This window comes from Tamandua tetradactyla, chromosome 9 (assembly GCF_023851605.1).
Source record: "Tamandua tetradactyla isolate mTamTet1 chromosome 9, mTamTet1.pri, whole genome shotgun sequence".
Taxonomy (NCBI): Eukaryota; Metazoa; Chordata; class Mammalia; order Pilosa; family Myrmecophagidae; genus Tamandua; species Tamandua tetradactyla.
In genome coordinates, this window is record NC_135335.1 from 107413678 (window position 1) to 107440813 (window position 27136).

A 27136-nucleotide genomic window follows, 5' to 3' on the forward strand; every position below is an offset into this window, starting at 1 on the left:
TATTTCTTATTCCTGTAACCTAAAATACATGTTATTGCAAGCATAACAAGCTACCCCAAAACTTAGTAACTTAAAACAACAACAATCATTTTTTTACTCCCAAACCTGCAATTTCTGCAGGGCTCAGCAGGCTCAGCTCATCTCTCTCCACGTGGTATCAGCTGGAAGGCTCTCACTTGGCTGGCGATTACATTATCTCCATATGGGCCCCTTCTGTTGGGTAGGTTGGGCTTCCTCACAGCATGGTGGCTGGGTTCCAAGAGTGAACATTTCAAGACACAGAAGATGAAAGCTTCCCATTTCTTAAGGCCTGTACCCAGACGCTAGCACAGTATCACTTCTACCACATCGTATTAATCAAGCAGTCACAAGAGGATTCAAGGGGAAGAGACATAGACCCTAGCTCATGGGAAGGACATCAAAAACAGAACTGCCACATACATCTAAGGGAAGTTTCTTTCTCTTCCTGAGGTTTGCCCATTACTGTTCTCTCCTTTTTTTTTTTTACATTTCACTAAAACTTTTTATTGGCCTTTTGAATAGAAACGGGAAATTATTTGACTGGAAGGATGATGCCATCAAATTCCTACTGGAGCTAGCACATGGCCTGCTCTTTGCTGATATTGCATTTGGCCCCAAGGCAGCCTATCCAGCATCCTTGTCTGTGACACTGAAACCTGGCCTACCCAGGCTGTACATACCAATGCTTGGGTCATATTTGATCCCCAGATTGATATGTTCTTGCATCTGAAAGTTTCCAGTATTTGAGAAATTATTTTTTCTTAACTACTCCTGTACATTTATACCTTTCTCCAAGATTTCTTCTGCTTTGGCCCCATTGACTTTACGGGGATGGCAATCTTTTCATTTCTCCTGATGTCAAAGGATCTGATGGTGTATCTAGCTTTGGAGAATACAGGGGTCTGGTTTGTGAGCTGCTCCAGCATTTTGGCTGACTGGGTGAATCTGTCTCTACTCTCCCCCATGCAGATGTTGAAGTAGGGCTTGCAGACGTGGCGTTCCCACATGAGGGGGACTCCCTGTCACTCTGATCCTGTGCCAGGATGGAGAACAGGAGAGAAACCAAATTCTCACCATTCTCATATTTCCATTTCTCAGGGCAAGACTGTAGCTGATTCAACCTATTACCGCCAATTGTCTGCCCTTCTCTGGGTACACCCAGCCCCTTCTTGGCTCCAGCTATCCAACCCTCACAGAGCAGGAGGCACTTTGTGTAATCTGCTTGCTTAAAGAAATGCTAGACAATAACTTTAGGGGGATAGTGGTTTTGAGTTCTGTCTAAACACAGAGTATAAAGGTTACTCATGGCAGGGTTATATTAGATATGAGCAATGTGATGCAAGAGAAAGAGTTTGACATTTTCCAATATCATTCTGCAAACTGTTAGTTGGGTTTAGAGCATCTCCAATTCTGCCTAGTTTTAGTCACTAACCAACCACACTATCCCTTGAAAAGTAAAAGTTATTTAAAATTCCAAAGAAATGCCAACCAGTATTATTTGCATCACTTCCCCCATTTTGTTTCTTAATTCAAATGACTGAGCCATAAAATTTGTTATCTGCACTAAAAAAATTTTGGATTCTATCTGCCTCAGGCTCCCTCATGCAGAGTTTTGCAGATGGTCAGCTTTTTCTCTACAGCAGAGGTAATAAAGAAGGGCCAGCAGCAAGAAGGTGAGGCTCCAACACCAGGCCTGAGGGGTCTAGAAGCTACTATTCATCAGATTAACCAAGCAGCCTGATAGTCTGGGTCTGCATTTTCACCTACCTACTACCTCCCACCCACTTGCCTGCCCAGCACCCTCTAACTTCAGGGCCTCTGCTGTTCCCTCTACTTGGAACCATTTAGACAGATGGCTTATTCCTCACTTCCTCCGGGCCTCTACTTACATATCACCTTTTCAGTAAACCTGCCTTGGCAGCCCCATCTGAAATTTGCAAACTGACACATACATACACATACACATATACTTCCTATCACCCTTCTCTGCCTTATGTTTTCCTTATCAATTAAACCTATCTAATTAAAAATATATTTTACTTGTTTATCTTATTTCTTGCCTATATGCCTTTCTAGAATGATAGTTTCATGAAGGCAGGGATTTTTTGTTTTGTTTACAGTTAGATCTAGACTAATATCTGCCACCAAGTAGATGGGCACTCAATATTTATTAGTGAATTGTTGAATGAACAATTGATTCAACCTATACCTGTCCTACATGATGTTCACAAAGAATTTCCAAATATACCAAATCCTCTGAAGACAGAAAACTGTTGATCTGGCTCTAATGGCCACTCCATCTGTATAGTTTCCTATGGCTGCTGTAATAAATTATCACATTTAATGGCTTAAAATAATACAAATGTATTATCTGGCAGTACTGTTTGTCAGAATTCCAACAAAGGTCTCACTAGGCTAAAATCAAGGTGTTGGCAGAGCTGCATTCCATTCTGGAGGCCCTAGGAGAGAATCTTGTTCTCTTGCTTTCCCAGCTTTAGAGGCCAGTTGCATTCCTTGGTTTGAGGCCCTTTCCTCTATATTCATACGCAGCAATGATGCATCTCTCTGCCCATTCTTCCGTAGTCACTATCTCCCTTTGACTCTCTTTTTCTACCTCCCTCTTAAAGGATTATTGGGCCCACTCAGATAACCCAGAATAATCACTATATTCTAAGGTCAGTTGATTAGCAACCGTAAATCGCCTTTGTCTTATAACTTAACATATTCACGAGTTTGGCAGATGAGGATAAGTATATCTTCTGGCATGGACCATTATTCTGCCTACCACACCATCCTCTTGAGCAAATTGAGTAAATCTAAAAGAGTTAAGGTCTCTCCCATTCATTTCATTTCATTCATTCTTGTTGAGATATAGTATAGATTTCTTAGACTTGGGGGCAGAAGATGTCCTTTCAAGAACCTCTCTGATGAGAGGTGGAACAAGATGGCAGCACAGTAAGGTGTGAAATTTAGGTTTGTCTTCAAGAGCACCTAGTAAATAGCCAAGAATGGTACAGAACAACTTCTATGGGAACACCAGTGACCAGATACACAGCATAAACCAGTCTGGGAGAGGTGGAAGGGCAGAGATCCCACAAGTCCCCCAAAATGCAGAGGTCAGCTCCCTAACCACCCCCCCCCCCCCACCATGGGCACAGTAGGCTGGTTCGCCAAGGGGAAAAGAAATAGACTTTAATAGTAACAAGGGTTTGGCTCAACCAAGCTCCAATTAATTAACAAATTCTCACTACTGAAAACAGGCCCTTAGCACAGATAAACCTGGAATAAGCACTAAAAGAACAAGGAGTTTTGCTCTGGCAGAGTGTGAGCAGGGCTGATGGGAAAAAAAGAGGCTTTTTGAGTTGGACAGCACAAAAGACTGGAAAAGGACTGGACCCCAAGAAAAGGGGGCATATAGAGCCTAGAGATATATACAGCCATGTATATATATATCAAGAGTTGAGTATAACAACTCAAGCTCTTGATTCAGAAACCTGAAGAGTGGGGGTCCAGCTCTGAAAAGACGTTTTTGCCTTCTCTGACTTCTTAAACAGCTCATTTGATAGAACTGCAAGCACTCTCAGGCTTGAGCACTGCCCCAGGTAAGGGTGGAACTAAGGCATCTCTGAGAGACAAAGTATCTAGTCAGGTAACAGAGGTTAATTCCCTAAGGGCTTATGTTTCCCAAGAAAAGGGGGGCAGGGTCCAGCTCAAGTGGAATCCCTCATTCAAGGACATCAGGCCGCAGGGGCTGGAAAACAGAAGCAATCAAAGCCTGCCTACTGCCTCATGTCTGTTTCAACCACATCCCTGGTAGGGAGAATCTGCTGAAATTAAAGGCACTGCATCACTTTAAGCTGGTGGGAAGCTGCAGGCAGAAAAGCACCACAAGCTGGGCAGGATAGGAAAAGCACAGAATCTAGAGTCTTCATAGGAAAGTCTAACTGCCTCTCACCCTCAGGGAAAAGTGATGTTGGCTACTCTCTCTACCTGAGACATAGGCCTGTCTGGTCTGGGAAAATCTGTCTGGGGTATACAGTATCTGAGGATTTCCTCCTCAAAAAAAGGGGATGGGCTCCATATAGGCAAGGCAAGAAACAGAAAAACAAGAACTGAAAAATTCTGATCAGTTAAACAGAACCTATTCTAGACATATAGAAAAAGTCAAACTGAATGTCAGAGAACAGATAGAGACAAAGCCATCTGGCAAGGAAACTCTAGGTAAAAGAGTGAACACAACCTCAGAATAAACTAATTAAGGAAATCAAATGCCTAGACACCAGCAAATAAGAACAAGTCATACTAGGAAAATCAAAGATAGACCCAGTCAAAGAAACAAACCAACACCTGAAGTGAGATACAGGAGTTGAAATAATTAATTCAGGACATTCAAACAGGTATGCAAAATTTCATCAAAAACCAAATCAACAAGTTGAGGGAAGATGTAAAGAAAATGTTGGGCAAACATAAAGAAGAGCATGAAAGTTTGACAGTAAAATCAAAGAAGTTATGGGAATGAAAGGCATAATTGAAGAGATGAAAAAAAAACAATGGAAACCTACAATAATAGATTTGAAGAGGCAGAAGAAAGGATTAGAGAACTAGAAGACTGGACATCTGAAATCTGACACACGAAAAATGTATAGGGAAAAGAATGGAAAAATATGAGCAGGGTCTCAGGGAATTAAATAACAACATGAAATGTACCAATATATGTGTTGTGGGTGTCCCAGAAGAAGAAGAAAAGGGAAAAAGAGGAGAAAGACTAATGGAGGAACTTATCACTGAAATTTTTCTATCTCTTATGAAAGATATAAAATTACAGATCAAGAAGTACACCATATATATCCCCAAAAAGAACATATCCAAACAGACATAATCCAAGACACTTACTAATCAGATTGTCAAATGTCAAAGACAAAGAGAGAATTTGCGAAGCATCAATAGAAAAGCAATCCATCACATACAAGGGAAACTCAATAAGACTATGTGTGGATTTCTCAGCAGAAATCTTGGAGGTGAGAAGGCAGTGATATGATATATTTAAGATACTAAAAGAGAAAAACTGCCAACCAAGAATTCCATATCCAGCAAAACTGTCATTTAAAGTGAGGGGGAGATTAAAATATTTTCAGCAAATAATTACTGAGAGAATTTGTGGCTAAGAGATTGGCTCTACAAGAAATACTAAAGAGAGAACTACAGGTAGATAGAAAAAGGCAGGAGAGAGAGGCCTGGAGAAGTGTGTAGAAATGAAGACTATCAGTAAAGGTGAAAAGAGAAAAAAAATTAGATATGACATATAAAATTCAAAAGACAAAATGGTAGAAGAAAGTACTGCCATTAAAGTAATAATATTAAATGTTGATGGATTAAACACCCCAATCAAAAGGCACAGGCTGGCAGAATAGATTAAAAAACAGGACCCATCTATATACTGTCTACAAAAGACTCACTTTAGAGCCAAGGACAAAAATAGGTTGAAAGTGAAAAGTTGGGAAAAGATACTTCATTCAAACCACAACCAGAAAAGAGCAGGGATAGCTATACTAATATCTGACAAATTCAACTTCAAATGTAAAATAAGTAAAAGAGACAAAGAAGGACACTACATATTAATAAAAGGAACAATTCAATAAGAAGACATAACAATCATAAATATTTATGCACCTAGTCGGAGTACTCCAAAATACATGAGGCAAACACTGAAGGGAGAAAGCACCTCTACTACAATAGTGGGAGTTTTCAGTTCCCCACTTTCATCAATAATAGAACATCTAGACAAAGGATCAGTAAGGAAACAGAGGTTTTGAATAATATGATAAATGAACTAGTACTTAACAGGTGTTTTCAGAACACGACACCCCACAACAGTAGTACACATATTTTTCTTAAGTGCTTGCGGATCATTCTCAAGGATAGATCATATGCTAGGTCACAAAGCAAGTCTCAATAAATTTTAAAAGATTGAAACTATACAAAACACTTTCTCAGATCATAATGGAATGAAGTTGGAAATCAGTAACAGGTAAAGGATCAGAAAATTCACAAATATATGGAGACTAAACAACATTCTCTTAAACAACCAGTGGGTCATGGAAGAAATTACAAGAAAAATTAGTAAATATCTCGAGATAAATGAAAATGAAAACACAACATATCAAAACTTATGGGATGCAGCAATGGCAGTATTGAGAGGTAAATTTATTGCCTTAAAAAAGAAGAAACAGCAAAAATCAAAGGACTAACTGTTCACTTGGAAGAACTACGGAAAGAACAGCTAACTAACCTAAAAGAAAACAAAAGGAAAGAACTTACAAAGATCAGAGTAGAAGTAAATGAAATTGAGAGTATGAAAACAATCGAGAAAATCAACAAAACCAGAAGTTGGTTCTTTGAGAAAATCAATAAAATTGATGGACCCTAAGATAGGTTAACAAAATAAAAGAGAGAGGATGCAAATAAGTAAAATCAAAAACAGAAGAGCAGACATAACCACTGACCCAGCAGAAATAAAAGAGATCATGAGAGACTATCTGGAGTGATGCAAATGTTCTAAAAATGATCATGGTGAAGGATACACAGCTATGCGATGATATTGTGAGCCACTGATTGTATGATATGGTTGGACTGTAAATCTGTGGATGTTTCTCAATAAAAATATTTTTAGAAATAAGACCCCATCTGAGACAACTGATCTTATAACCTGAGCCAACTACTTCAATTACAGTAACTGAGACCCTGTTTTCTCAAGCGAAAAATTGAAATAACATAACTTACTGGCAGGCCTACTGTGAGGATTAAATATGGTAATGTTAATGGAAGTTCTATAAATCTTAAACTCCATATAATATAAGGAATCATTATTATGATAGAGAGTTCTGGCACTAAGGATATTCTTACTTTGTACTGAATTTGATTTTGATCATTTTGTTCCTTGAAAGAACTCACATAAATTATCCCTCGTATATTCTGAATCAATCAAAACCGAAATCAACAATGCCATCCATAATCCAAATCCTTCCTTACCATTTTTTGGTTTGCTGATGATAATATATTATTCAGACAAACCAATTTTGAACATGAATTTTGTCTTTCTTATTTAAAATTTCTTCATATATTACCCCCTCCCAAAAAACAAACAAACAAAAAAAATTGAGAAACAGGTGATCCTCACTTTCATTTGCTAATCAGAAAAACAATCACTATAGTTATTGGTATATTTTTCCTTCTAGGCTCCTTAAGGGGGGGAAATGTGCCTCATTCATTTGTGTACCTCTAGTGCTTGAACCTTGCCTGAAGAGATGCCCAATGAATATTTGTTAAATTAATGCATGAATACATTAATAACTAATTAGTTGGTTAAGTAGAGAAGCGTAGGGGTTAGAAATGTGTCCACATTGCCTAAATGCAGTTACAAATTCCACTCCATTTTTGTTTTCCAGTCTCTTATTAATCTCATGATCTTACTTTGCCAGAGCAAATACCAAACAGTAGTTAGCTTAAACAAGGGGAATTTATTATCTTGTGATTTTGGAGGTCCAACATCCAACATCAATGTTTTGGCAGAGCTTTCCTTTCTCCCAGAGTTTGTTGAAGGATTCTGAAAATCCTTCAACACGTGGTGATCTCTCTCTCTCTCCTTGTGTCTGCTCCACTGACTTGGGGCTTCTACTGACTGCCTGCATTTGAATTTTCTTTAATATAAGGACTACAGTCACATGGATTAACGCTCACCCTGGTCCAATTTGGCCTCATCTGAATAGGTCTCCGAAGCTCCTATTCACAAATGAGTGTACATCTTAGCTAATGACAACATCTTCAAAGGTCCTATTTACAAACAGGTTCACACTCCCAGAGGTTAGGACTTGAACATGCCTTTTGTGGGGGATATGATTCAATACCCAACACTGATCTTGAGATTCTGGACACAGAGGAAACTTGACTTTGCCTGGTTTCTGGAAAATCACTAAAAATTCTCTCTTTAAAGTAACTTTTAAAAATGGGGACACCAGCCTCCAATTTATGCTTCTAATCCCCATTTTCACAATCAATTGGTTCTTCTGAAAGTTCCCCCAAGAAGGCCATTGCAGAGAAGATTTTGAACTTCTTCTTCAAGTAAAGAAGTGAAGACCTGAAACATATTTAACACAAAACTTCCCCTACGGTACATGTAACTAATGCTTTTATGGAGCCAGGAAAGGATTTCATTGAAGAAGAAAACTATTCTTAGCAGAAAAGGATCTGATTGAGAACCTCTGGGTTTCCGATGGACCTTGCCTGAAGGAGGGCTCATAACACAGGAGCTGGTAGATGATGAATGACACACCAGCTGATATGTTCTAATAAATCAAGGGCTTATACAAATCACAGAACCTGCTTTTGTGGGCTCAAGATACAACCAATCTGAACCTCCACAAAAGGAATGTTTCACATATTGGAATAGCTTCATAAGAAGGCAATGGGTGCTGGTTCTTTGAAGATTCTATATTCTGCAGTCTTTCTATTTGTCAGAATGGGAGAAAGGCTTTTCAAAGCTGAGAAAGCCTTTGAGCCTTGCACATCTGTGTCCAGTACTTGGAGAGGGGGAGAGCAGGAGGAAATTAGAGTACAATTTTTTCCCCATCAAGACAGAAGAGTTATTCAAAGGACCCTGCGAATCATTCACTATGATTACAAAACACTGCTAATGTGAGCAAGAAGTTTAAAGGAACAAGAAATGTTTGGAATGAATGTCCCTTAAAATATACTTGGAAAGAGGACTTGGCAATATGCATTTTGCTGGCAACAGAAAATTGCAATTTAACAATTAATTCCACAATAATAATTTTGCCAAACTCAGGGAAAATATCTCTGGATTTGCCCAAACCTAATACTGCAATGACATCATTTTAAAATATTTCCATTTTAGGTATACCTGCTAAACATTACAGACAGCTAGCCAAGTAATAAATGTTTAAGTAATGAATGGAAAGTCTGTTTTTCTTCACCAACCTACCATAGATTTGGGTGGGAAAAAGTAGTTTCACTGTAAAAGTTAAACTCTTTTAGGGAACTAATTCATATGTATAAAAAAAGAATTCATTAAATGGTTCCCTGAAAGGGCTACATACCAATTACCTACAGACAGACCAAAATTCTCTAAATCTATGTATATTTTCAGCAATATGATTTCTTATTTATTACAGTAAAAGAGCTAAATAGCACTCTAATCAACAAAAGATGAGGTAAGTTTCATTCACCTATATATTCATCCAGTTTCATTTACATTAATTCAAATTTGTGAACCCCTAAATTTTCCTTAACAAACTCAGGGAACCATTATGCACAAACTAAATAAATATTTCCAATCTCCAGTTACAAAATTACTATATTGCCTGGGAATTTGTCAGGCCCATACACAGATGTTTAAGATCTCTCACGGGGGATGAAACGCAGCAAGGACAGTGCTTTGAAAGAGCCCACGAATCTCAGCTCACCTGGGACCCTCCACACTTGGCTTTGGGGCAACCATTGGGTCGAAAGCAGGAACCAACTCACCAATCCAGAAATTTCTGCAGAGAAACAAAACCCTCTCACATTACCACCTTCGGGGCAATTCCAAACAGAATGTTTTTTAAGACTCAATTCTAAAACCTTTCTCAGTGCTTCCTCTTAAGATACAAGTACAGTGGGATTCTCATAAATCAAATCCTGTTCAAGCCAAGAAGTGATCAGGTTCCGGCAAATCCCCACCTTCGCTACAAGAGTGGAATGCCTGTGGAAATCTGACAGCCTTCATCTGCTGAACAGCTTCTTAAAAACCAATCAACCAAAGACAGCTGATTATTCTGAGGTCTTCTTTTATTTCTTACTTTCTGAAGCTTGGCTTTTATTATTTAAGGTGGCCCATTCCTCAACAATGGTTCATAATTAGATCTATTTATTTTGTCAGTCCATAGCTTCTGATAAAAGGCCATCTGCAACGTTTTCAAATTAAGGGTTTTTCCTACCGGGAACATTATTTTTAACAATGAGAAATATTGAGGCTTTGGAAGGAAATGTAATCAAAGACCACAACATAAAATTCCATTATCCATGGTGTCTGGTTTTGCCTCTGCTTTCTCAATTTGAAGAGGAAGAAGTAGAAGTAAATGCAATAAGTTGTGAGGCATAAAGGATGAGAGAGTGGAATTGCTAAGTTAGATTGCTAACATCTCAAGAGCAAAGATGAGAAAAGGTCCTTTTCTCTGGTGTCTGCAAGACATAGTATATAATCTAATGCCCTGCACTATGCCCACAAGTGTCAAGGTTAAAAGAAAGAAAAAAACAGGCCAAACTTCCCTTGAGAACCTCCCACCTCTACTCAGCCTGGGTGCCCAAACCATTTCACTCTCCCTCCCAAAACGACAACCCCCAGACTTAGTAGCCGACCATCACCTAGAATTATACAGGTTGTTCACTGCACAAAGGTACCCAGCTGAAGGCGGCAAGTAAGGGCTGAAATCCAGCCTGCAGTTATCCAGGAGAAGGCCTGAGAAGGCCTCCTCTTTGTGAACAGCTCAGAATGCCAAAGCTATATGCCCTGGTACAGGGCGCACCCAAACAAAGGGGCACCATTCTTTTCCATTTTGCACAAAATAACACTATCCATTGGCCATGTTCCCAAATCTTCACACATACTCTCCCCACAAAGGAAAAGACATGCTAAAATGGACCAGTCATATTCTATTTTATTCTAAGGTCACATTTGCTGGATGAGAGAGTCTAATGGGAGGAGTAAAAATAAGCCTGCATCTGGTCAGATGTTCCCTGTTTCTTCATTTATGAGATCAGGGAGGTAAAATGGGCTGAGGTTGCTTCCACCTGAGAAAAGACTCTGAATTACATTTCTCTTTGGCTTCTCCCCTCATTTTCTTGTCAGATCCTCCTTCCATGAGGCTGGAAAATAAGTCAGATGAGGGACCACTCCATCCGAGAAGAACCGTTACCTCTTTCTGATTCCAAATCTTTGACTGACTCATACTCAAGGAACGCTTGAGAGATCTTGCTCTCACCCTGAGAAGCCCTTGAATGGTGCACATACCAGCTCTGTTTTAGACAGTAGGTGGAGGCATGGTCCCTTGGTCTTAGATTTGCTTCTGCTGACTTGCCAGCAAGTTCGTCCTGGGCAGGTATTTTCTCACCTTCAGAATGGAAGCCTTCAAGAGTTGAGTTCAGATGTGGACTTAGGGATGGGAGATGGGGGGGGGGGAACAAAGAGGAACACTAGGTCTGTTTTCATTCTGAACCTTAGCCCATTTTCTAACCTAAACAGAAGTAGTTCGCCATGTGGTCTAGTCTATTTTATTAGGATCCTACTTTTATCATATTATTCACAAAACTTAAAAATGTACATTTGTATTTGTTATTTGTTATTTCTGTTTCTATTCTTCTCAGTAACCTTATAAGATTGTAGGATGTCAAAGACAGGATCTAAAGAGTCAGATTTCTTGTGTACTGACTATCACTCTCTCTAGTTCTCTTAATAGCTCAGCTATTGTGATTCCTTTAATATACTTTCTCTGTCTTCTTTTTCCACCTTTCTTCCATTATCCTAGCCCTATCTTGCACCCCAGACTGAGCTGTCATATTGGAAACCATAAGATAAGTTAACCCCTTATAAGCTAATTTAATCACTTAATAGTATAGGCAATGATTTACCTGATCTATTTGTATTAAAGGTTTAGACATTGCAATTCTTCTGCATTGTAGCAAAACTAGGCACTGTAGCACATTTACAGGCCCTACTGAAATGAATAAGATTAAGGAAGCATACTCCTTCCTTAGGGTTCTGCTTTTGTAGGTGAAAATTCCTTTTTTAAAAAATTTTCCCTGTTTGAAGGCAATGAAAATCTACCTAAGAGAATCTGCTACTAGTGCCCAGCTGGTAAAGTCTCCTATTTGCAGAGTGCCTTGTGAACACCAAATGTCTCATGTCATCATTAAGGGTGTTGACCACAGTGGCTTTGACAGATTCTTCCAATCACTGCATACTCAAAATATTGGTTAAATCAAATCAGGGAAACTGGCCTGAGTGGTGATGATAGTGGTAGAAGTGGCTGCCACATTTCTGGACTTGTTACCACCTGGAAAAATCCAGCTCAGCCCAGCTCATTCCTTTCCAGAGTGGTGTTGACTTTGGGGAATGCTGTCTGAGCACCTGGCATTTTGCCACCTGGAGCAGGGGCAGCTGAGCTCATGGCACTAATCCCTATCTGCATTCTCCAGGGAGTTACTGTACCAAAGAATCTGCTGTTGGAGGGGATCTTGAGTCATCAATGTTGACTTGTGGGCTCTCTGCAGCATCTCCCTTCAGGGTCCATTTCACAGCTATTCATGCTAAACATGAACACTAGCTAATTCTTTATCTTACCCGGCACTTCCCAGGAACTCCTACCCTGCAGAGATCCCTCCCACTTACCCAGCCCTGATTAAGTCAGTGCTTATTAAAGAACATTGAAAGTGTTCCCAGAGAATGTTTGCATGTCTGCCTCAATTAACAGATACGTCTAACCTAATGAACTGATACACCTTGTTCTCTTCCCTGCAGTATCTTAATAAGAACTTCAGAGAGCTTCTAGCTTCTTTGTTACTCTTTTAAAACACTAAAAAAAAATTTGATTCCAAATAAAACCTAAACATGAGTACCCAAAGTGGAGGAGAAAACATAAAACCATAACACTTAATCAACCAAGTGTAAAAGAAAAAGATTAAGAGAAAAAATAAATGGGAACCTTGACAGCTGGAAAATACAACTAATAACGTCAAATGCTGTCTCTCAGGGTTATGATGACGGGACACTGGTGGTGATTGTTTCTTTGTACCAGAAATGCCTGAAAATAGCAATAATGTGAGAACAATAACCCCATCCAAAATACCCATGGGCAAAGAACACTAAACCATAACAGAAAGTAATATTTTGAAGAACATGCTGGAGGCTGTGTGCCATAACATGGAATAAAGTACAAATTTTGGCATTCAAAGATCTTATGTTCACATCTGAGCTCTGCTGCTTTCTACCTTGGGCACCATCTGGGTTACTCATCCTGTCTGAGTCTCAGCTTCTTCGTCTGTATCATCAGGACAATATCTACCCCATGAAGCAGCTCTGAGGTTTATTGGAGCTAATGTGTATGAAATGTTCACCATGGTACCTGGAATATGGAAAGTGCTCAGTAAGTGTTGTCTCCACTTCTGTCCTATGGGACACCTACAGCCACAAAGAGCAGCTTCATTCCTATGGGTCTCTCCAAGCCTGTAGCTTCCTGGCAGTCCATGGTTGTTCCAGGGAGTCGGCAGTGCCACGGTGGAAAGCCATGGAGAAGTTTCCATAAGATGCACGTGACATCTTATACTCCCTCCTCAGTGTTGAGGATCACATCCTGAGTGGTAAACTGGGTTCACACTACACTCACAGTGTTAGGACCTTGTACTAAAGCTTAACATATGGCAAGATCCTATGTGCTATTCATAAACCAGGAGGCTTCAAACAAAGCATGAAACAATCCTAAAACTATCGCTGTTGACCTCTATTCATGCTCATGGTGTGTCCCTTGCACTCTCATAATGATGAGATTATGTCCCATGACCACGTTTGATAAATACCTCTCTCCTTCCAAGGCTAAAATCCCTACACTTATCTTCTGAGGCCCAGGGAATGCCCATGCCTCACCACAAAAATGTACATGCCTGATATATAGAGCCACAAAGCAAACAATTTACAGGAGTCTAGTCTAATATTCCATTTAATTCACAGAAAAATTGAGGCCCTGAGGCCCAGAGAAGTGATGACAGATATTAGGCAATGACTGAGCCAGGTCAGGAGGCCAGGACTTGCTGGCTCCCAGGCCACAGTTGTTTCCACTACACAGCACTGTCTTAGATGAGATGTTCAGTAGATCCGTGGCATATAACAGATTACTAGATTTCATCTCTATGGTAATATATGCTCTTAAAAGAGCCCTTGAGCTGAATAGCACGATTAATGCTTAACTTTCAAAACAACAGCCAGGGTCAGTAGGAAAAAATTTGGAGGTGGAATAAGAGGTTTTTGGACTCCGTAAAATCATCCCACTTAGGTGACTACCAGTGCTGTGGCAGATGCTCAACGGATGAAACCAAAAGGGACCTCCATCCTTTCATCTATTTATCTATTAATAAGCATTTGCTGAGCACTCAATATGTACAAGGCATTTTGCATAGAGCATAGGAATTTGAAAGATGTCCCTTCCCCTTGATCACATTCTGTGCCAAGTACTGAGTCAAGCACTTTATTTGCCTTATCTGATTTAATCTCCACAATAGCCATTTGAAGTAAATATCGTATACCGCATTCTACAGATGGGAAAAGTAAAGCTAACAGAAGTTAATAAACGCCCGAAGTCCTGAAGTTCGTAAGGGGCAGAAGCTTGGATTTGAGTCCAGCCTGCTCTATTCCAGGGTTTCTGTCTTGATCCCCTTCCTGACACTATCACTCCAGCAGGTACACAGCTGCCCTACGTGAGAGGATTAGCGTGGGGCTCAAATGAGAAGGCGCGAGAAGCAATTAAAATAGTGCTTGGCCCATAGTGAATGCTTTATCTTTTTAAGGTTAAACAGGAAAACTGCTTTATAAAATTTGTTTAGTTTGGAACTCAGTGACGCTTTGATTTGTTATGCCAATATTAACATATAGGCGGCAGAGCATTTTAATGTAAATTGACCATTTTGTTTAAAATGCTTGCACTTTTCCATGGATGGAAAAAAGATTTAGAGAGATTTTGTAGTCCCTACAGTCTGACCCAGCCATATTTTGTGGGCCAACATCCTCAGTCATCCAACATTTTTTTTTTAATCTCTCTATCTCTATATATATTCATTACCTGGAGACAGTACCACATTCATTCCTCATTTAAGTAGTACATGGTGAGTGGGTGGTGTTTAATAAAGCCGTGTTGACAGTCCAGGTAAGATTCATCAGAATGAAATGATGAGCAACCACTATTTTGCTTGGAACAATGAGTTTGTTAACTAGAGTTTAATTAAAACTAGAAAACTTCCCCTAGGATTGCATTACCTCTGTTTTGACTGACAGAACTAAAACTCTCTGAGGTCAGGTCATGGGATGGGACTTCCCAGGCACAGAGCTTCCAGAGCAGCACGATCCGACAGAATCTTCTGCAGTGATGACAACGTTCTGTCTGCTCTGCCCAGAATGGCAGCCACTAACCATCTGCGGCTACTGAGCACTTGAAATGCGACTTTGTGACTAAGAAACTGAGCTTTTAATTTTTTCTTATTGTAATTAATGTAAATGTCAACATGTAAAAGGATGGCTTAGAGGGTGTGCTGGCTTTTCTAGCGGCACCATATAAGGCACACGGTTTTAAAGGAACTGATGGCAGGCCAACGGAGGCAGGGCCAGTAGGGCTGGTCCATGTGAAGCAAGCAGTTTGCCTATGATGTTACTCCTTTCTCAAACACTGGATTCCTGCAGGAAGGACCCAGACCACTATCAGAAACCAGGGAAAGAAAGGAGGTAAAGTACCTGTGAATCCTCTATTCTAGATTGCTAGCTGCCAGAATGCAATATACCAGAAACGGAATGGCTTTTAAAAAGGGGAATTTAATAAGTTGCTAGGTTACAGTTCTAGGGCTGAGAAAATGTCCCAATTAAAGCAAGTCTATAGAAACGCCCGATCTAAGGCACCCAGGGAAAGATACCTTGGTTCAAAAAGGCTGATGAAGTTCAGGATTTCTCTCTCAAGTGAGAAGGCACATGGTGAACACAGTCAGGGCTTCTCTCTCAGCTGGGAGGGCACATGGTGAACATGGTGTCATCTGTTAGCTTTCTCGCCTGGCTTCCGGTTTCATGAGGCTCCCCTGGAGGCATTTTCTTTCTTTATCTCCAAAGGTCACTGGCTTGTAGGTGCTCTGCTTCATGGTGCTGCAGCATTCTCTGTGCTCTCCAAATCTCTCATTCTCCAAAATGTTTCCTCTTTTATAGGAATCCATTAAACCAATAAAGACCCACCCAAATGGGTGGAGACACATCTCCCCTAATCCAGCTTAACAACACTCTTGATTAAATCACATCTCCAGGGAGATGATCTAATTACAGATTCAAACACACAGTACTGAATAGGGATTATTCTGCCATTTTATGAAATGGGATTTTGATTAAAACATGGCTTTTCTAGGGTCCATACATCCTTTCAAACCAGCACACCCTCTAAGCCATCCTTTTACAGAGAAGAAAATTGGAGCTCAGAAATGAAACCACCTGCCCTGGGTTATATAAGGCAGAACTATAGAAGGCTCCAGACATGAAATCCACTCTCTTTCAAAGAGTTGGCTGACATCTCTCAGTTCTTGTCCTTAATAAGCTGTGGTTGGATAAGGTTTCAGCGGTTACAGGGACCAGGGAAACAATGCAAATGTATAAGCGATGCCAAGAATATGATGAATAGGGAGGGATTAGCAGAAATGTAGGAAACCAAAGAGAAGGCATTCCATCAAAACTGGGCAGCTTCTACTTGCAGCCAATGGTAGCCATGCAGGAATGTGTTACCTGATTGTCCAGTTTTCCCAAGAGAAGCAGGAAACAGAGTTTGCAACCTCAGGTTTAACCTATTCCTCTTCATTCTTATAACCTTCAACTCTTTGTAACCACCAGGAATATCTGCATTATAATAATTGAGGACTTGCATTCTGGAAATTTCTTCAAAACTTAAGAGGAGAAGTTCTATGAAGATGGCAGAATAGGAGAGGTCGAGTTCACCCCTGCTCCAAGGAAAAGCTAGAGAAGGTATGGAAAGACAACTGAGATGGCAATTCCAGGGTACAAGTGACCTGGGAGAGTCTTCTACATCACACAGGGAGGTCCTCATTGCAAAAGCTGAAGAACTGAGATGGAGAAAACTGACACTGTCCAGCTGGTGCAAACAGCCTAATGCGCCCCATTCCAAACGGAAGCCCAGAGCCCTCAAAAGTGCATACAGGGGGAGACAGGGACTAGGAATTAAGCCAAGCCACATTCCTTGAACGTGCTACCCTCACCGGTGCAGCCCCATGACTCACAACTCACCCCACACCTCTCACCCCCCACCCCATGCACCTGAATCCCATCCCCCACCCCCCTCAAGCGCCCTTGCCCCACCAACCTTACTCCGTGCATACCCACCCAACACCCCCACCCCAAGCACGTGTACACCTGCCCCAGCCCAACCCACCTCTCCAGAGCAATCATAGTCTCTCCCCTCCCCACCCCTCCTTGCCCGTACAGACAATTGCCAAAGCATAAAGGCTGCGTGCGCTTACCTCCATACCCAGGCTACACCCGCCCCCAGCCCATACAGTCATGCAACCCCACCCCAACCCCCATGAGCTCTGTGGTGTATATCAGTTTATGGCCCTCCTAGAAATGCACATGTGCATGGGCCCCAGGCATACCCCCCTGGACAAGTGTTGACCTGTGCAGCCGAGGAGACACACCTGCCCCCAGGCGTAAACCCAGCCTGCTGACCCTGACCTCTGCACACATGCACACAAGGGCCCCACCCCCCCCAGACCAGTGCACACCAGGAGGCACGCCCACAGCCACATCCTCCACCCCACCAGGCACCCACACACTCATGTACAGACTTCTTGATCTCAACGCATTACCACTGTTGTGCCTTGCCTCACGCCTGGTATCCTGCTCCACATCCATCCCACAAACACAAAGCTTTAGACTACTGAAGGAAATTAACTTTCAAAGTAAACCAATCAAGATATTTAAATGCCTTGAGAACAATAGAAGATCACTAAGTATAGCATGTTGCAGACACATATAGCTCAGCCAAATGACCAAATTAAAACACCGGAGGAGACACAGACTTCAGAATAACTAATCAAAGATGTTCATATAACTCTACTAAACAAAATAAATGGGATGGCTAATGACATGAAGGAGCTCAAGAAAACACTAGAAGAGTATAAAGAGAAATTTGAAAGAATAAATAGAAAAATGGCAGGTATCACAGAGATTAAAGACGCTGTACCAAATAAAAAATATACTATAGACACACAAAAGCAGATTTGAAGAGACAGAAGAAAGAATAGGTGAACTAGACAACAGGCAACTCATTTTGAACATTCTAAACAGCAAATGGCAAAACAGTTTTTTTTTTTTTCAAAACAGAAATGACCAGAGAAATCAGTAACTATCTGGAAATGAATGAAAATGAGAATACAGCATATCAGAACTTATGGGATATGGCAAGTGCTGTGCTGAGAGGGAACTTCATTGCCCTAAATGCCTACATTTAAAATAAGAAAGAGCACAAATCAAGGACTTAACTGCTCACCTGGAAGAACTTAAGAAAGAACAGCAAACTAACCCCAAAGCAAATAGAAGAAGAAAAATAACAAAAATTAAAGCAGAGTTAAATGAATGGGAGAACAAAAGAATAATGGAAAGAATCAATAAAACCAAAAGTTGGTTCTTTGAAAAAATCAATAAAACTGATGGGCCACTAGCAAGACTGACAAAGAAAAAAAGAGAGAAGATGAAAATAAAATAAGGAATGAGAATGGATACATTACCACAGACCCTGAAGAAATAAAAGAAATCGTAAGAGAATACTATGAACAAACATATGCCAACAAACTAGATAACTTAGATGAAGTGGACAAATTCCAGAAAAAACATAGCAAGCTACACTGACTCAAGAAGAAATGGAAGATCTCAACAAACCAATCACAAGTAAAGAAATACAATCAGTCATCAAAAATCTTCCTACAAAGAAAAGCCCAGGGCCAGATGGCTTCACGGGGGAATTTTATTAAACATTCCAAAAAGAACTAACACCAATCCTGCTCAAACTGTTCAAAAAAATTGAGGAAAAAAGAACACTACCTAATTCATTTTATGACACTAACATCACTTTAATACCAAAAATGGGTACAGATGCTAAAAGAAAGGAAAACTATAAGCCAATCTCCCTAACGAATAGAGATACAAAAATTCTCAACAAAATATTAGCAAATAGAATCCAACAACACATTGAAGGAATTATACACCACAATCAAGTGGGGTTTATACCAGAAATGCAAGGATGTTCAACACAAGAAAATTAATTAATGTAATGCAATACATTAACAAATTGACAGGGAAAAATCACATGATCATTTCAACTGATGCTGAAAAAGCGTTTTACAAAATCCAGCATCGTCTTCTGATAGAATCATATCAAAAAACAGGAATCAAAGGTAACTTTCTCAATATGATACAGGGCATATATGAAAAACTGGTAGCCAGCATTGTACTCAATGGAGAGAGACTGAAAGCTTTCCCCTAAGATCAGGAATGAGACAAGGATGCCCACTGTCATCACTCTTATTCAACATTGTACTAGAAGTTCTAGCTAAAGCAATCCAGCAGGACAAAGAAATAAAAGGCACCCAAAATTGGAAAGGAGGAAGTAAAACTTTCATTATTTGCAGATGACATGATACTATACTTGGGAAATCCTGAGAAATCTACAACAAAGTTACTTGAGCTAATAAATAAATTCAGCAAAGTGGTGGAAAATAAAATTAATGTGCAAAAATCAGTAATGTTTCTACACACAAGCAATAAGCTAACCGATTTCCTTAACTAGTCTGTTAAGGAAAAAATTCCATTCAAAATAGCAACTAAAAGCATCAAGTACCTAGGAATGAACTTAATTAGAGACATAAAGGACTTTTACACAGAAAACTACATAACACTGCTGAGAGAAATCAAAGAATATCTAAATAGATGAAAAGACATTCCCTGCTCATGGACAGGAAGGTTAAAAATAGTTAAGATGTCAATTCTCCCCAAGATGTACAGATTCAACACAGTACCAATCAAAATTCTAACAACCTACTAACAACAACCTAACAGTCTACTTTGAAGACTTGGAAAAGCTAGTTACCAAATTCATCTGGAAGGGAAAGAGACCCTGAAAACGAAAAGCATCCTAAAACAAAGAAGAACGAAGTGGGAGGATTAACACTTCCTGACATTAAAACTTATTATAAAGCCACAGTGGTCAAAACAGCATGGTAGTGGCACAAAGATAGAAGCACTGACCAATGGAATCGAATCGAGAGTGCAGAAATAGACCACCAAACCTGTGGTCAACTGATTTTCAACAAGGCCCCCAAATCCACTGAACTGGGACAAAACAGTCTTTTCAACAAATGGACATGGGAGAACTGGATGTCAATGGCCAAAAGAATGAAAGAGGAACCTTACCTTTTACCCTATACAAAATTAACTTAAAATGGATCAGGCACCTAAATATAAGAATTAGTATTAGCTTCTAGAAGAAAATGTAGGGAAACACCTTCAAGACATAGTAGCTTTCTAAACTTTATATCCAAAGTACATGTAACAAAAGAAAAAAATAGATTCATGGGAGCTCCTCAAAATCAAATGCTTCTGCACCTCAAAAGACTTTGTCAATGCTATGAGAGAAAATATTTGGAAATCATACGTCAGACAAAGGTTTCATATCCTGTATACATAAAGAAATCATAACAATTCAAACAACAAAAGAACAAACAACCCAATTATAAAAATGGGCTAAAGATATGAATAGACATTTTTCTGGAGAGCAAATACAGATGGCTAAAAGCACATGAAGAGTTGCTTATTTTCATTACCTATAAGGGTAATGAGATGCCATCTCATACCTATAAGAATAGCTGCTATTAAACAAACAGGAAACTACAAATGTCGGAAAGGATATGGAGAAATCTGGACACTATGCAGCGCTTGTGAGGACATATAATGGTATAGCCATGGAAAACAGTTTGGCAGGTCCTTAGGAAACTAAATATCAAGTTGCCCTATGACCCAGCAATAGTACTACTCAGTATATCCCCCAGAAGAGCTGAAAGCAGAGATACAAACAGACACTTTCACACCAATGTTCATAGCAGCATTATTCATAATCACCAAAAGATTGAAACAATTCAAGTGCCCATCAACAGATGACTAACTTAACAAAATATGGTATATACATATGATGGAATATTATGCAGTAAAAAGACAAAATGATGTCCTGAACCACATGACAAGATGGATGAGCCTTGGGGACATAATGCTGAGTGAAATAAGCCAGACACAAAAGGACAGATACTTTGTAACTCCACCTTTATGACCATGGTAAAGGTAAAATTCTAGACTTATAATTCAGAATATAGGGGACTTAGAGATACACAGAAGCTAAAAATGGGTGAACATTAGCTACTGAGATTGACCTCAAATGCAAGGGAATAGATAAAAGTGAAGGCAATTCACTAGCGGGACTATAAGTAATATTACCATATTGAAGGTGAACATAATTGAAAGGGCTTGTATAGACCTATGTGTTCCACTGATTAACACTGCATATATACGTTCTTGCATGAACTACTTCAAAGGTATGATCCTTGTACAAAGAGTGTTTAAGTTCAGGTTATAGGGGGAAAACTGCTATGGCATGCCATGGGCTATATTTAACATGAAAACATCAGCACTACCACATAACATCAGGGGTAAATAATGGGGGGAGAGACAAGAGTTAAGGGGAGGTTTAGATTTCCTATTTGGGGAGGGTGTATTTGTTGGTTATCTTTCTCTTGGGGACAATGAAATTATCTAAAATTGAGAGTGTTGAGGGAATGTGGACTCTGGGCATTATACATGATGCCTAATGAAGGCAGGTGGCTGAAGGATGCACTGACTGAAAAGTAGATTGACTAATGATGGTGTACACAAATGATCAAATACTGTGCTGCTAAAAAAAGGAATGAAGTTTTAAGGCATGCAACATGGTGAACGAACCTGTGGGATATTTGGTAAGGCAAAATAAACCAGAAACAAAACAGCAACTATTGTATGGTCTCCGTTAGAAAATGCTTGTAAGAAAGCAGGGGCCTAGACTGTAAGCTCTTAGAGCAGTCACATTTAGTCTGGAGTGGTAATTTATTATTTCTGGATTTTGAGAGGCTCTTTTATGTATGTATAACCTGGCATTTAGAGATAGGAAAAAGACAATCATATCGGGATTAAGGTAATTCAGAACACAGGGGTAAGGAAGACATTGTCTATATTTTAGAACCTCACCTACTCTTTGAGACCAAAGGAAGAAAGGTTTATTCTGTCCAGAACCTAAATTTTCTGTTACACATAATCTAACTCAACCTGTCTGGATAGCTCATTTAAACAACCGAAACACAGGGAGCCCAGAATAAGAATGAGTGCTTTAATCCTGTATAGCTTAATGTAATGCCTGGATATATCCTAGAGTATATTAAGCAGATAATCAAAAAGTATTGGCAAAGTCCATTGAGGGATGGGAGAAAAAATATGGAACTATTAAACTTTACCACTGGGGAAAGCTCTGATACTGTGTCAAATATTAGGGACACCCAAATCAATAGGCCAAGCCCTTGATCTTGAAGCTTGCTCTTCTGAAGCCTATGTATAGGCATGCCTAAGAGTTATTTCTGGAGGACCTCTTTTGTTGTTCAGATATGGCCTCACTCTCTCTAAGCCCAACTCTGCAAGTAAAAGCATTGCCCTCCTCGTTATGTGGGACATGACATCCAGGGGTGAATGTCTCCAAGGCAGGACGGAAGATGACCCCCAAGGATGCGTCTGGCTCTGGTGCTGTGGGATCAACAATGCCATCCTGACCAAAGGGGGGAAAAGAAGTGTAACAAATAAGGTATCAGTGCCTGAGAGAGTTCAAGTCAAGAGGCTACTCTGGAGGTCACTCTTATACAAGCTTCAGTTAGGCATTACTACCTGTCATAATTTGCCAAGCCCCAACCAAAACCATTCCTACCAATCCTAAAGAACACCTAGGGCAATATATAAGATTCTACAAAGGTTCCATGCACTAGGGTAACTTTCCAGAAACCTACAACCTCCAGATGAGTCCCTGGACAAGATAAGTCCTAAAACCTAGAGGGGCCAGTCTCTCCAGAACATCAGCCAGACCCATCTCCTTACCCCATATTACAGACAGCCCCTTCCAACATGAAAAAGTTAAAATGGCCATAGCCCAAATACCCCTAAAGAGTGGGATAGAAAGATCAAAGGTGATGGTGGAATTATACAGAGAAGGTAGGGCCTAATAAACAGCATGATTGCTGAATCATTATATTGATATCTCTTTTAATCTCCAGTATCTTAGAGCAGCTATAAGTAAAAACTTAAAATTGTGGAATTGTAACCCATGCCAAACTGTAACATTTGTTCTACAACTAGTGGTGGTGCTGTGCTTTGAAATTTATTGCTTTTTGTATATATGTTATTTTTCACAAAAAAGAAAAAAAAGTCGATTGTGGTGATAAAAAAATATTTATGCCTTCTGGCCTCCTATATTCTGGAACTGCTAGAAGGAAAAAGCTGAGAGGATCATATGGTAGTCCATGATAAACTCTGGGATCTGTCCTGTAACTACTTGTTGAAGAGTGTTTTGAAAACTACTGCTTTTTACTTTCTTTGCTTTGTATATGTGTTATTTTATAGAATAAAAATTAAAAAATTCAAGAGGAAAGAATCTGTATCTGGTAGAATTTTAGGCATCAGTGAAGGGCAATGCAGCCCCTTTGCCCTGCCCAGACATCCTCGTCTTTCCATCTAGATGGCTGCCATATCTTGCCCAAAGTTAGTCAGGAGCCCTACTATACCTACTAAAAATATTTAACAAAGACAGTAAACAGCACATTATTTATAGACACTCAAATGCTTATAGCATTATCTATTAATTATAACCTAGTGGCCCACAGCCAATTGGGAAGAGCTATTTGTTGAGTGTGTGGTATGAGGCAGACACTTTGCAAGGACTTTATAGAAGTCATTACAGTATCGTATTCTTTAGAACACCCTTGCTAAATAAATAGTGGTCATTGCCCCCATTTTTTAGATGACGGATTATTGAGAGTAAGTATCCTGCTCAAGAACACAAACAGGAAAGTAGTAGATAGAATCAGCATTCAAAAGCAAGTCAAGCTCCAAAACCCAAGCACTTTCCCACACTCCCCGACCCCCATCTCAGGCACCAACTACTCTCACTGAGGCTCTTCATTCTTCCCCACAATGGCCTTTGCAATGGCCTTCGGTGTAATAGATCATCTTCCATTTTTTGTTTTGTTCTCTTTCCTAAATTATAGTTTCATTACAAATGATGCATTTCATTCCCATCATTGAGAAAAACTAATATTTCCTGCTAAGAAAAAACAATAACATAAATAGTGGTAAATGGTACTTTCATAACAGCAGGGATGAAATAATTAAAAAGCATCTCCCATCCCAATTTACCCCACTCCTAATGCCCTGCCAGCAGTGTGTCCAGACTGCCCACCCTCCTTATCTTCTTTTTAAAACTTACCATGTTGAAATATTTTTTTAAGTATTTGACTCTTTCATGAATAATTTATTTTAAAACTAAAAGGACAAAGAAGAGAGACTAGAGACAATATATCTGTTTTCCCAAATGCCTTCAATTCTTTCTTCTATCTAAAGTAAAAAGTCTCAATGTGCTATTTGTGTCAGTTATCTCTCTCCTTCTTTTGAGATGCCACATCCACAGTGATAAATGGGAAGCATCTGGGATTTCTAATACTTTCTCCCCTGGTGGTAAATTGATATATAGTTCTCAGCAAACTCCATCTGAGCTCATGATTTTCCTGTAAATATGTCCCAGAACAGCTCCCCTACTCTTAAGTTCTGGGCAAAATTTATGAGCATTCTTCAATATTTGATTATTGTGTAGGAGTTCAATGTAAAACTCCCAAAATAATGATAATCATATTGTATTTCTTTATTCCTGGCTGCTTAGTACTCTCAGCTTTACATTGCCAGGCTTGTGGATGGACATTAATTTCATTTTCTTTCTGTCAGCTGTGTTAAAAAAACGATTTTCTGAGAAAAGACGGCCATGTGCCACAAGTTGCTAATGCCATTCCTTCAATTTTCTTGTCAATTATTTTAAAGTAGATGCTAGTAAAAATGAATTTGGGGGTTTCGATCCACTCCAGTGGCTGACTGAAAATGCACTTTAAATTCAGCATGATTACCACCCCACCCCACCCCCCTTCTAAGAACTAAGAGCACAGAACTCAATGAAATGCTGATTGGAATAGGAAACAAGATGGGGATTAGATATTAGGAGAGGGAGAAAGATGATGGAGAAAGAGCTAGAGTTGGAAAAGGAGATCGTTTGGTGTTGGAAAATATTCTGATGAGTTGCTATTCAGTGACAATGGGGCTGCATAATGCATGAGAATACTTCTGCCTTTCCTATTATGATCACCAAGGATAACAAGCAATTGTTGTCCAGCTCGTAGCTACTGAGCACTCAGAGTTGAAGAAGGAGATTTTTATTTTTCTCAAAAGATCCATCAAAGAGCTCTAAATTGACCAGAACAGTTATTGATGTCAGGGCTTATGCCACAGCACACATAAACCGGATCAACAGCAGATTCAAAGGCTCATTTCCCTGCCAAAATGCCACAAGATCTGAACCTCCCCTCCACTTGATTCTTTAACCCTTGAAGCAAACATGGCCCCAAAATTCTTACCAGTAGCCTGCCTGGTAAGGGGTGAGATGGTGTCCTCCAAACGCTGGGTGTGGACAGTCCATTTAGGGGATATCCATCCTCTGTCCCCAGAAAAGGACAGAGAAGCAGAGAGCCAGTGACGCCACTGAGAGTGAGATGACGCCTAAAGAGCCAGAGAGGCTTCTAAGCCCTAACCAGTTAGTTCCAAAGACATGGGATTCCATGTTATACCAGCTCAGACATCAGCTGAGAATACCAGCAGGCCAAGTAGCACTTAGGAGGACAAATGGAGCCAGTGGATGCCATGCCTAGGGGTCCTGATTCTCCTCTGCCACCAAAGACTGCCTAAGCCTCCTCTCCCTCCACTACATACCCAGACGCCACCTTGGAGAGGAGCCTGGAAAAAGCTGGAACAGTGAGAGATCTGAAAGTCTGAGAACTTTTTCCTAGAGAGATGGAGCATTAGCTAAAATCTATCCATCTGACGAATATTTAAAGCAACTTGGACACTTAATTAATTTACCTCCTAATCAGCAGGGGTTTGAAATGAGTTAAAATCAAAATTAAGGAGCTGCATGTTCTCTGCCCGTCTGGATATAGTATGAGTGAAATCTGTGACTCATCACAAGTGCTCTACAACTATCATCTCATTTAATCCTCACAATATCTATAAGAAGCAGACACGATGAGTATCTTCTCCATTTGATAATGAAGAAAGTGAATCTCCAGTTAAACAACCTGCCAAAGCTCACACAGCTGCAAAGCGACAAAGCCATCAAAGGTTTAGGTGCCTGACCACTGCAGGGATTACTCTGTGCACTTGGCACCTGCCCCCTGGTAATGTGACGTCAATGAGAGCCTTGCGAGAGGCACCGCTCTTACTGCTTTGAGATATGAGCTCATTTAATCTTCTCAACAATCATAAGATCTAGGTAATATCATTATTCCTATTTTGCATTTAAGAAAACTAAGCTCAGAAAGTTGAATAATTTACCTAAGGTCAATTTTGCAGCTTATAAGTGAAAGAACTGGCATGTGAACACAGGTGGTCTAGTTTCAGGGAATGAGCTATTAGCTAGTTAATTTTTTGAGTCACAATTACAATAGGTTGTAATAAAATTGCTAATGGTATAATCCTAATGGCTAATTAAAGGGAATATAATTTTTAGAAATGTTTATGTTCCATTCACTCTGAAAATAGCTACAACTAGTAGCTACCTCAAAGTAGGTTATGGTGTTTAAAGGAAAAATGGATTAAAAAGACTAGTTTAAATAGAAAGCAAAATTATTTAAAGATTAGAACTATCCTGACCTTTCATGTGTATTATTACCAGAACTGTCAGAGATAATCAGAGGAACATCACACTGAGCCTCTACGGAAAGTGCTGCCTCAGTGTTAGCTGTGTTTTCCATCACCATTATCATCATTGCGATTATTATATAAAGCCAAGACATCACAGCATAGGAAAGCTATCCTTATGAAAAAAGGGAGTTTTTATAAGGTAGGCATGCATTCCATACCCAAAACAAAGAATTTCTAACTTTG

General features: G+C 39.8%; 1 protein-coding gene and 1 pseudogene across 10 annotated transcripts in view; both read right to left on the reverse strand.

The window, feature by feature from the left end:
- PDE4D (phosphodiesterase 4D) overlaps positions 1-27136 on the reverse strand; it is a 1724553-nt gene that overhangs the window by 1531052 nt on the left and 166365 nt on the right. The gene's annotated exons all lie outside the window — the stretch shown is intronic.
- On the reverse strand, positions 554-13319 carry LOC143645781 (large ribosomal subunit protein uL5 pseudogene; annotated as a pseudogene).